Source organism: Agelaius phoeniceus, chromosome 7, assembly GCF_051311805.1.
Source record: "Agelaius phoeniceus isolate bAgePho1 chromosome 7, bAgePho1.hap1, whole genome shotgun sequence".
In the NCBI taxonomy this organism is placed as follows: domain Eukaryota; kingdom Metazoa; phylum Chordata; class Aves; order Passeriformes; family Icteridae; genus Agelaius; species Agelaius phoeniceus.
In genome coordinates this window covers 32,149,546-32,160,569 of record NC_135271.1, presented here as the reverse complement: position 1 = coordinate 32,160,569, position 11,024 = coordinate 32,149,546, and the positions used below count along the sequence as shown (strand labels likewise).

The following is an 11,024-nucleotide window of genomic DNA, read 5'->3' as shown; positions in this document are numbered from 1 at the left end:
AATTTATTTAAAACAAAGATAAAAAATACTCAAACTGACTGAATCAATGAAGGGGGAAAAAAACGTTCTTTATATGAACTGGTCACTCATGCAAGACAGAATTACTTGGATCTGAAAAATGGTTCACCACCCATCCATTCCTCTACTCAAAAGGCCTATCTTACATCACTGTTCAAGGCAGTTGCAATTAAATATATATTTATAGACTCTTAAAATACTTTTCAGTATATTCATTACATTCACAGTGACATTGCTCTGAAGGACGCTATATAAATGGAAGCTGTGCTTGCAAGTGATCACTGCAGATAAACAAATATCTTGAAGGACTCACTCTGCACACAAAGGAAGTTGCCTTGCTTTGTTTAGGGGAGATTAGCTCCCTCCAGCTGACATAATACACGGGAGATAACAAAAGGAAACACTTTGCCATGCAGTGTGAAATCAAATCCCAATGCACCTTCAGGGGAGTGCATGAGGGGGCAAGTTTGTGGGGGCAAGAACCCTTTGTCTCCTTACTTGTCTGTACAGTGCCTAGCACATAACTGTGATTTGCATCTCACAGCATACATCTACATGATATTAACAAAAGGGTTACCAAATGAGGCTGAATAATGCTAGCAAATTGTAACACAGTTAAAAATAAATAATCAAATATTCCTCCCCTGGATCTACAAAAGGAGTGCTGCATCCATGCACCAGTTAAGTATTCAAACCCTATGAGAAGGGAGGAGTGAAATAATGTTTACCTCTAAGAGGTCATTTTACAGTTTAATGTAAAAGATCTGCCAATTATAGTACGCTTACAGTACACTCCAGTACTACAGTACTGTTCTCCTAAAACCTGAAGTTAAAGTCTAAAGGGTATACAGCATCTGTGTTTCTTTTCTTCATAAAGGAATTTCAGGATAGTTCCCACCACCTGCCAGAATCCCCAACACCAGCACTTAGCCCAAAGTTCACATCTTGTTGGCTGTCTTAACAGCTAAAACAATTATTTAGTAGGTGTGATTCTTAACTTCTATCACACCTGTTGATCCTGGACTGAAAGGACTCCTGCTCACAGAGCTGTACAGAAATTACATTTTTATACTGTTTCAGCTATCAATAGGAGCAGCTCAGCTCATGTATGTCCTTTAGTGGTTTCCAGGAGTACAATATTGTTTTCCAGAAAGAACTGTTGAACTGTCTAATGGGACTGAAGGCTAAATTACAGTTTTGTGGGCTGAGATACAAAAAAAATCCCCCTAGTTTATCGGGGGGACTGTTAAGCTTTAGAATATGTGTACTGTAAAGCACTTTAATGAACAGACCCATATTTCAGGTGTGCTGCTTTTTTTTCTCATCTCTTTTCTGCTTTTAATTATTTGGTGCTTCTACACCATAACAACATCTTCCTCTGAGTTGTTTCATCTCATGAACAGGATATTTAGTTGAAATGTGGTGTTTTGTCTTTCTTTTTAAGGATTTAGCTCACTTACACACTGAGGTGTGCATATAATTGCAAAAAGCTGCAGTAGAACCTAAAAGTCCACTCTTTAATATGAACGTAAAATTCAGATATGATTATCTGAATTTCTGTTTACATTTTTGGATAAGTTTAAAGTATTAAAACTAGTCACATGTATGTTCTAGAAACTAGAAACATGTATGTACTAGAAAGAGATTCCTTTACAAGGATTATTTTTAATATTTCCCCCTTCTCAGCAGGAGTTATAAAGCTATAACTATGTAATGCTTTAGTCAGTTCTGTAATATTTGTAAACTGTCCACAGTAAATAAAGTGTGTTGGGTTTTGGGTTTCTTTCCAGATAACAGTATGACTGATATCAAAAGTTTAAAAAACCCTGCTTTAACAAAGAGTAAAAAACCCGATGCCTTTTCTTAAGTATATGATGCTACTATTAAAAATGTACTTTATCAAGGCTTGAATCAGTTCCTGAAATAATAAAACCCATTTGCTAGAAGAAAACATCTCTGAGCTGTTGCAAAGTGTCTAAGCACATGAGCATTTAAAACACTTCTCCTTATTTCATTCCAAACAAAAGTGGGTGCATTGAGTCTTCACACTGGACACAGCAAACTCAATTGCCACCAAAAGGAAAAAAAAAAAAAAAAGTAGACTGTTGAAGAGTGTGAGGTAAAGGGCATGACTTTCACATTGTTTAACAGTACTAGCAGTTCTGAACTCAGCACAGATGAGGGTACCTGCATCTGGTACAAGGAAACAAGGAATTCTGTCTGTAAATTGGATCTAATATTGGCATTAACAATGTTTCATTAAGGAATTAACAAGCATTTGCTTATGACCAGATTAACTTGACAGATTATTTGATTTCAGAAACTTTCTTATTTAGGCATGAAATACAATGGCAAGCCACTAGGAATCAATAAATCTCCACACCCTTTTGAATCAGCAAAGAAAGGATGAAACTAGGCAAGGGGTTCTACTGGACAAGCAAAATCCAAAACAGTGGGTAAAGACCATCAACACTGAAAGGAACCCAGCAGAAAAATACATTTCTGAAACATTTTCAAGCATTCCACCTTGCTTTTTAGACAGACTGGAAAAGCGGAAAGAGACATTTCTTCTCTGTATAACCGAAATCTTAAGAGTCTAATAATTATTAGTTCTAGAAGAAGAGTAGTAATAATGCAGTTGAAAATGATGTACTCCTCTCTTGCTCTTACATTCCCCCTTCCCCTGCTCCCCTGGATCTCTTGATCAGTTTCATTCCACCCTAATGTGAAGGGGTGACTTTGTGAGCATTTGGAGTCCTTGGCCAGAAGTCCGATATTCAGAGTTGTGACTTCTTCCCCCTCCTCTAGTTTCCCCTTAAGATCATTTTTATCTTTGCAAGCACACTTTTCTACCTTTTTCTTTCTTCACTGGTTTGCAACCCTAATTCTCCACCTGAATTTACTATGCTACCTTTTAGATCTATCAGGTAGTGTATCTTTGCAACCTCCAAACCCACTTTCATCCAGTTCCAGACTTGCATTTCTTTGAGTGACTGCAGGTGAGCCGTTTATCACCACGGGCCTCCAGTACCAAGCCCATGCCTCGTTCCTTAGTGCCTTATACCAATAATCCTCCATGATCCATCCTCGATGTTCACTCCTCCGGGTCCTGTGGTACCCCAGCAGACCCGTACGCCTCTACAGTACATCACTGGTTAGCCTGCAGAACACCTCGTTCTACAGAGTAACAACAATGCAAACCTATGGATGCACCACATAAGCAAAAGTTAGAAACAGGCACCTGGTCCACTGGCAAAAACCGCTGCTACAGCGGAACCAATTTAAACACAGGTGCGGGCAGGTGGGGCACTGCCAGCGGGACAAGTTGTGAGGCCTTGCAAGCCCCGCAGCGCAGCGACAGCCGGAGCGATGGAGGGTCCCGCACCGCGGCGCAGCGGCCGCCGAGGACGCGCTCCTGTGCCCGCCGGGCCGCGCCAAGGTCGGCGGCACCGGCAGCAGCTGCGGGATGATGCCTGCGGACAGGGATTCAGCTCAGTGGGATTTCCTTGCAAAAAATACATCTTCTTCCACTAAATTTTTCTTATTTTAAACAAAGCGCCCTGCTATGAAGCTCCATGCTCCTGTGCAGGGGGGAGCGGGCAGGCACACGCTCCCCACCGGCACGGCCGGCCCTCAGCCCGCTCACGTTTTCCAGAGCGGCCGGGGACGGGCAAGGTTGGCCCAGCTGCGCTCGTTACCACCACCGGCCCCCTCTGCCGGGGCTGCAGCGCGCCCCGGAGAGCCCGCGGCGCTGCCCCGCGGGCACACCAAGCACAGCGCCCAGCGGGGACAGCGGCCGCGGGCACACGGGCGGCACGGCCCCGGAGCGGCTCCCGCTGCCCGGAAGCGGCGCTGCCGCGCGGAGCGGTTCCCATTGGCCCGTTCCCGTCACGCCGTCCCGCCCCCTCGGCGCGGCGCGGGCAGCCATTGGCTGCGGGCGGTGCCAGTCGGCGAGGGCGAGCTCCGCCGGTGCCCGCGCTGCGCTCCCGCGCGGCGCGCGCTCTGCCGGCTGGTGCGGCTGCGGGCGGAGCAGGGATGCGCCCCGGCTGCGGGAGCGCGGCGCGGAGCGGCGGCAGCAGCCCGGGTGGCCGAGGGCGGCGAGCGCGGCCGGTAAGGTCCGGCGGGGGATGCCCGTCCTCGTGCGCATCCCTTGAGCACGGTGCCGAAGGGGCGGCCGGCGGCGCCGGGCAGCGGTGCCGGCACGGGCGGAGCGGCGAGCGGGCGGGATGCCGGGATGCCGGGGGCGGCCGGCGGCGCTGGGCCGCGGCGGGCAGGGGTCGCGGGCGGGCGCGGTCCCCCACCGCCCCTCGCCGTGCCCTTCGGGCGCGGGGGTCCCCGGGCGGGACCGGCGGTGCGGTGGGAACTTCGTCTGCCCCCGCCCGGCTGGCGGCGGCCGGCGGTGCCTGCGGGCGCCGCGGCGGGGGGCGACATCAGCTCTCCGGTAGGGGCTGCGGCGCTGCCCCTCGCTCCGCCGCCTCGGGAGGGCCGCCGAGCGGTGCCGCCGAGCGGTGGCCCCGGCGTTGCCGGCGGGGGTGCTGGCTGGAAAGGCGGCGTGGCGGGTCCCGGCGGCGGCGCTGCCCCGGGCGCGGCTGTGCCCCCTCGGTAGCGGCGGCCGCGGACGCGCCCCGGGCCCGCGCTGGGGGCGCTGAGCGCGGCCCCGCTGCTCCCGGGCGGAGGGCTGAACTTCACCCTGCGAGGGAGGATTCTGCTCGAAGGGATCCCGGACGCCCGGCGGGGAGAGTCACACAGGCGAAGGCGGCAGCGGTGGTGATGTGGCCGCAGACTGGATCTTAAAGTTGTTAACACAGTTAGCTCAAAGAAAAGTTATTTTAAAGTAAGCGTATCGGTGACGGCTGATACATGACCACTGGCTATTGAGACGGAGGAATTAGAAAGAGGAAATCCCGTTTATCCCTATGCACTCCTTTCCATTGTTCTTCAACCTACTGTACTTTTAGTGATAAAGGCAATATTGGAAGGCTTTGAAGTGTTGTCTAATCTTGTTAATTTAGATAAAACAGCCTTTAGATGTTCTGTAGAGATGTCGTTGTAAACATTAAGTATCTTGATTATATAACATTTCAAGGAATCTGCCAGGATGTTGCCAGACTTTGTGATGAAGAACCTGATCCTCCAATCATGGAAATAAAGAGGAGTTTTGACATTGATTCGGTAGGAAGCACATAGTATCCACAATTAACAGACCAAGGGAAATTAATTCATGTTACCTGTTGGTTATTTGGCATCTCTTGGGTTTGGGTATTTTAAACATTTAAACACTGCAGAAAATGTAAAGAGCATTTCGTTTGATTCGGGGTTTTTTTTTTGTTCCTCTGTACCATTAAGTTTCCTTTTCTACTTTCTAGGATTGTATTGATCTTGTTCACTCTTTCTTGATAGAGTATTCTGATTAGTTAGTTATAAGGACGCGTTCAATCACGTGATGCATAACGTGTTTTCAGAAATGTTTTAAATCATGACAGATGCAAGGGTGAATAACCAGTGCAAACACCATTGTAACACATACATGCCCTGCTTTAGGGAGCTGAAGCCCATTTCTACAGCTGTGGGGAAGGCACAAGTAAGTGTAAAAGATTTGAGGTGTGGAATTTAGAGCTGACACAGGTTAAATATTGTTCCCTCCCTGCATAGTTACCCACTAAATAACATTTTTGGCAGAATGTAAATTGCTAAGAAATTTCAGTTCTTGTACATTCCTAATTCTGGATAGATCTATACAGGTTCAGCAAATGCCATATTGTCAAACCAGTTTTTCAGAAACCTGAGTTAGTTAACCTGATTCAATGTCATCAGAGTATTTTGTATTACAGTAGAGAACAATCCTCGTCTAAGTATGTCACACACAGCCACAATGCAATGTCTGAGATGCACTCAGTTTTGCTCATCTGCCTCATAACATCACCCAGTCTTTCCTTATGTGCTTTTTCAGGAAAGAAAATCCGAAATTTTTGTGGTTGCTTTGTGGAAGAGAGCAGTGAAATCTTTATAGATTTCAAGCTGAAAACACTAAGCTTTCTTGCTTGTAAGTGACACCAACATTTAATCTAAAATTTTAGTTTGTGAATGGGTAAACTGAAGAACAGAACCTTCAGCACATGAGCAGACTGTATTTGTGACAGTCCTTTCAGTGGGGTTGTTCCCAAGAGAACATGCATGCAGGGGAATGTATGCCAATGTATTTGCTACATCTTTCTCTTAAATACCTTTTTTCCATGCACAATTCTGAAGAAATCTTTTGCAAAACATCAAAATATTTCAATGCAGTCATTTCAGAAGGGTGCTCGATTCAGTGTTTATTCATCTTCTTTGTCTGTAAGTAAATAATGAAACTTTTTGGAGCAGCAATCATTCCACCACTGAAGTCAATATAAGTGTATTAAGTATTTGCTTGTTAAAAAATATTAATCAGCTGTAGACTTATGAATATTAATAAGTATTATAGTTACATAATGCTCATACCTAGTTAAAAGTTAGAGAAAAATGCAGAAGTTTCAGAAATTTTTAGCTTGCTTTTCATGGTTTTCTTCTATATAAAAGAAAATGAGTCCATCTGTATGCCTCCCAACAGTAGATATCCTGAGTTTTCCTAAGCTGCTTTTGTAGTAGTAATTTTTACAGGGTAGTTTCACTATACGTCACATAATAAGAAATCTGGAACTGAAGCAGTCAGTTCTGTCATGTTCTCCACCCTGTTGCTTATTTAGTTAAATAAAGATGGATAATAAAATATTATTGATGTAATTTGCCATGACTAGTAGGAAAATTATTTATTTTGATACAGCTAGGGAAAACAAGTGGTATGCTTTTTAGAACTAAATGTACTTCAGAAATAAGTACATATGTACATTCAGTTGAACCAATGAAGAGATGCAGAAGCTCAGGGAAAAGATGAATGATGCATGTCATAATTGTTTTAGATTATACAAATGGTACACTGATCTGTTTGGAAAAGCCTATGCTGTTTTTGAACTGCAGTTAAAACATGGACTCATGGCTGTTAGCTGAGTCTCTATCAAACACAGCAACTCTACATGCTGGTGTGTGGCAGCTCTGCAGAACTCCAGACACACAGAGGTATAAAATGCCTCAGCACTCAAGTGTTCCCTTTGTTGCTTACCCACAGGTCTCAGATGTTTCCAAGCAGTGACAGTATCTGCTGCTGCCTAGCAGTGCCATGGGCACAGTGACCAAGAGTGCTCTGCTTGAGCACCTCTGTGTCCTGAGAATGCCTTTCAAGGAACTTGGAAAAGATACACTTAGACAGGAGTTCAGCCCCCAGTGCTGAGAACACAGCTCCTCAACAGAGGGAGAGAGGCAAAGGTGGGCAGGTTGTTCTTGGACTGACAAGGCTGCAGATATGTTGGTGGAAGAGATCAGCTTTCCCCAGCACAACCAGGAGAAAGAAAGGATGTACAAGAGTCTTGGGCCTGTCTGCACCTATTTTAATACAGAGATGATCAAGGTGTGATAATGAATGAATTACAGGTCTCAATTACAAGACACCCCTCTACTTGTATCACTACCTAAAACATAAAATTGCCAGGTGTTGCATGTATAGTGGGGAGTGGACATTTCTTAACCCTCTTGCATTCTGATTTTTGTAGCTCTCAATTCAAACTCCCAAACTAGTGAGAATAATCCAGATATCTGCAATAGTTTTGCAATATCTGCAAAACTCTAATATTCCGTTAAGGATTAAAATGTGTAATTTAATGCTTATATAAGTGTATAATTTAATGTATCACTACAAATACTTATGAAATAAATAAATATGTATTTTTGCACTAGAAGAAGTCAGCAGATACTGGTGAGGGAGCTAATGGTGAAGGGTGCAGTGAACAAAGAAAATGCTACATAACTGAAATCTTGTGAGAATACTGTTGAGCTACATTTATTCATTTCTGTGGAGTGCATAGCATACCATTTCACTTTGCAGGTGTTCTGTATTATCAGTAGTCTCAAAATATTGTAATTATAAAATGCCTATTTTATGTATAAACAGTTTCTGTAGAGGAAGGCAGAAAACACCCAATAGATACTGGCTTTTGCATTCAATTTTTTAAGACTACCATCTGAGTACCAGTAGGCTTTAACTATTACTGTCTTTTGAGACTTAGTTTAGTAAAAATGTGAATGACTTACATGGCTAACCTTGCTTCCCTTTGAGCAGTTCTGCAGCTCAGCCTTTTGAAGGGCTGATGTTTGTTTCTTTTGTCCCTCAGCAGGTGGCTACAGTTTCACTGAAATAGCTGATCTTGCTGTGGAACAACATCTGTGGCTTTCCGGGGTCACACTGCTTGGAGTAATGTAAATATTTCCTCCTGGGTCTGATCATTGTTTTTGTTTAAAGATACAGTAGTAATTTATTGCTTAGCATAGGATGTTGTGTTGCAATTTATACTGAAGGACTGCTGTTACTCAAATCTGACCTCCATCTTTCACAGCTGCCAAGAAGCAGGGGTGTAACTTGAGTGGATTTTTAAGAGCTCAATAGAAGATACTAAAGGCAACTGAAGTGCAGAACATCAGAAAAGCTCTGCTGGGTCAGATCAGGGGACCTTCATAGTCAGGGTTCAGTCTCTGACACAGACATTAAGGGATGCTGCTAGGGACTATACACAAACCTAGCTGTTTTATGAACCTGTTCTCTTGTACTCTTCTTGCATACTTGCTTGTCATATTACAGATCCTAGGTATGTATCTGCTCAGTGGTTTTAGAGCCATTTGTGGACCTGCAGACCAAGAACCTTTTCAAACTTGCTTTCAAGAATCTTTTTCAAACTTGCTGATGCTTTACTATCTTCACAACCTCATGTGGCAGCAAGTTCCAGAAGCTTACTACTACCTTTGTAAAAAAGCACTTAATTCTTTATAAACTGATGTTGTGCTGGCTTTGTAAAAGGTCCCTTAGTTCTATTACTAAAGGATTTAGCAAGCAGCTTTACGTTAGTTTATTTATCATCTTCATGACTTGATTGATCATATCCTGCTTCAGTCTTCTTTTCTGACTAAAGAGCCCCTCAAGTCTCTTTTTCTAAGGCAGGCACTCCATCCTTGTGGTATTTTGTTCTCTGACTAGAGCCTGTTCTTGAGATGCAGAGACCAGAAGTACTTGAGACATGGATCGACCAAGGTTGTATAAATGTGCACTGTCTTCTTCTCAGTGCCTTTCCTCATGATACCCAATATTTTGCTAGGGTTTTTCTTGCTGTTGTACATAAGGATCTGTCAATAATGACTGCTGGATTTTTTTCCTCCAGTCATTTGTCTGCTTGGTGTGTATGTGACTGAGATTATTTTTTCATGAGATGTATTAGCCTACATATATCTATACTGAAACTCATTTGTCATCTTTTTGTCCACTCTGAGTCCTGCACAGTGCTTCTGGAGCTCTTTGCCACCATGGTGGCATTAGTTCTGTGCACAAAGACAACTTCTTTTGTTTGTCTCCATTTTGCCAACAGTATTATACCGTATGAGGTTTTTTGCATGTATGTCTGTGAGGAATAAAAGTGCCATGGCATATCAGACAAGGGTGTTCATAGATTTAAAATTAATTTCACTGTAACACAGGCTTTGGTTTTTTGTTGGGTTTTTGGGTTTTTGTTTTTTTTTTTTTGCACCTCAGTAAACTCAGACAGGTTAATGCAGTGTCCAGAAATCCAGACCACATAAAACAGAAAGAAAACTCTAAAAAATGCCATTCCTAGCACTTATTCCAGCTGCAATGAAAGGGGAAGTGAGAATGGTGGTATATGGTATTTGATCCATGTTGATTGCTGTTAAAATTATTTTCAATTAAAACCAAAGAAGCTTTTAAAAATATTGGAGTGCAAAGTGATATTTACTCAAATACCTTTAATGCTTCCCTAGCCTCTCTATGGATTCAGTACACAACAGTGTTAACTCCAATGCTGTCTAATTAATCACCTTTCATTTGTGAACTACATTTCATAGTAAGATGAAAATAATAACTAAAGCTTTTCTTTCCTCCCTCCCAGTTGTATTAGAGGTTAGGCTGGAAGCCCGCCATAAGAAAGGATCTCTTCATGTTCCTTGCTCAAAGCCAGGCCAGTCATTTGACACTCAAAGCATGTCACTTGGAAAAGCTGATGCACTGCCAACAGCACTGAGAGAGAGGTTTAAAGAAACATCAGAAATGTATTATTAGTGTGCTGTGTTACTACTTAGTGTTACATAGTAATAAATGTGGTTTCACAGCGGGGTAAGAAACTCCAGCAGCCCTTCTGTGATGATCCTATTCTCCCTTCTCCCAGTCACAGTAACACCATCCTCCCCAGCCCTTTGGAGAACTACTTCAGCTCATAAGTCTGGCAGAAGATCACTCCTCTGCCCTGGCCACTGACTTAAAAAGCCAAAACAAAACAGAAACCCATTTCTGCCAGCTTGAATCTGCTTCACAGAGGACCTTATGAAGGCTGTGCAAGGGAGGACATAGAACTATGAAGGTAAATGCAAAAGGAGAGCAAGATGGTTGAACAGCAGCAGTTAATAATATGTGCTTGTCAAACCCCAGTCTGAAGTGCTGTTCTGTTTCTTGATTTATTGTTGTTCGAGTACTTGGCAGAAGTACAGGACTATTTTAGTAGGCAGCCTATTGCTTTGTTAATTTAAATATTTAGCTTAAAGAATTACATTTTACTTCCTTTGAAGAAAGGCCCCAGCTGCTCTACTACCAATTTATGAGGTCATATGCTGTGTAAATCTGGTTGTCTAAAAGACTGTTACCAACTGTAGTTGACTGCAGCAATAGGATTCTTCTTTCATCTTGTTTTGCTCTGTAATACAGTTCATCAGAACAGCTTTTTCAAAGTAGCAGGTATTTAAGTACATAACAAATGTATTTCTACTACTTGATTTTTGTCATGGGTGGTTTAAAGTTTTATTCCTGATCTATTAAATGGGTGCTGTTTGCTGGAATCTGTAGCAACCAAAACAAGGCGGTTTGCCAAAGAAAAAGGGTT

General features: G+C 43.4%; 1 protein-coding gene across 6 annotated transcripts in view; it reads left to right on the top strand.

Moving 5' to 3' along the window:
• Nucleotides 1-3,951: 3,951 nt before the first annotated feature.
• Nucleotides 3,952-11,024, top strand: part of B3GALT1 (beta-1,3-galactosyltransferase 1) — a 174,363-nt gene continuing 167,290 nt past the window's right edge. For 5 of the 6 annotated variants that reach the window (XM_077181450.1, XM_077181449.1, XM_077181446.1 and 2 more), the window contains exon 1: nucleotides 3,952-4,128. The gene's annotated coding sequence lies outside the window, so the exon portion shown is untranslated. The remainder of the gene's footprint in view (nucleotides 4,129-11,024) is intronic. The other variant, XM_054636784.2, reaches the window with a different exon arrangement.